Source organism: Tursiops truncatus, chromosome 3, assembly GCF_011762595.2.
Source record: "Tursiops truncatus isolate mTurTru1 chromosome 3, mTurTru1.mat.Y, whole genome shotgun sequence".
Lineage (NCBI taxonomy): Eukaryota > Metazoa > Chordata > Mammalia > Artiodactyla > Delphinidae > Tursiops > Tursiops truncatus.
This window is the reverse complement of record NC_047036.1, coordinates 58,686,952-58,687,689: the sequence shown is the minus strand read 5'-3', so window position 1 is coordinate 58,687,689 and position 738 is coordinate 58,686,952. Positions and strand designations below refer to the sequence as shown.

At 39.7% G+C, this 738-nt stretch overlaps 1 non-coding gene across 1 annotated transcript; it reads right to left on the bottom strand.

Annotated features, from left to right (window-relative positions):
- Positions 1-323: 323 nt before the first annotated feature.
- On the bottom strand, positions 324-430 carry LOC117312063 (U6 spliceosomal RNA). The gene has a single exon (XR_004526231.1). It is a non-coding gene; the product is annotated as a U6 spliceosomal RNA (small nuclear RNA).
- Between the last annotated feature and the right edge of the window lie 308 nt (positions 431-738).

Below are 738 nucleotides of genomic sequence, written 5' to 3'. Positions count from 1 at the left end.
CCAGCGCTGTGGAAAGGTGAGTGAACAAGCCAGCCTGTGGGAACAGCAGCAGCTGGAGAGCACCTGATCCGTCCAAGGAGAGGACAGAATATTCAACCTCAGCTCATTTTCTGGGCTCAGTATTTCTAGGTCCTTAGGGGTTTTTTTCCCAAGAGAAGATGGAAATCTGGATTTTTATGTGAACTCAACTATTTTTCATATCATGACCCAAACTAAATATAATCTGTAACGGACTCAGGCATCCAGTTGTTTTTTTTTAATTAATTAATTTATTTATTTATTTAGTTGTTTGTTTCATCTTTATTGGAGTATAATTGCTTTACAAAAATATGGAACGCTTCACGAATTTGCGTGTCATCCTTGCACAGGGGCCATGCTAATCTTCTCTGTACCGTTCCAATTTTAGTATGTGTGCTGCTGAAGAGAGCACAGGCATCCAGTTTTGGGGGGGTGTTTAAAAACAGCGGTGACTTATCGTAAGAAATCAGGCTTTTGCCGTAAATAACAGGAATCAGCAAACTACAGCCCAGAGGAATCCCAGGACACAGCCACACCCACTTGTTTGCATCTTGTCGGTGCTGCTTTTAGGCTACAATGGAGCTTCAAATATGTACTATCTTGCCCTTTACAGAAAAAGTTTGCCAGTCGTGGTAATATTTTGACCTTTAACAGATCTGAATCTGTTGTGTTGAATTATGTTCTAAGGAGATTCTACTAGATTTTAATGTAATTATTATT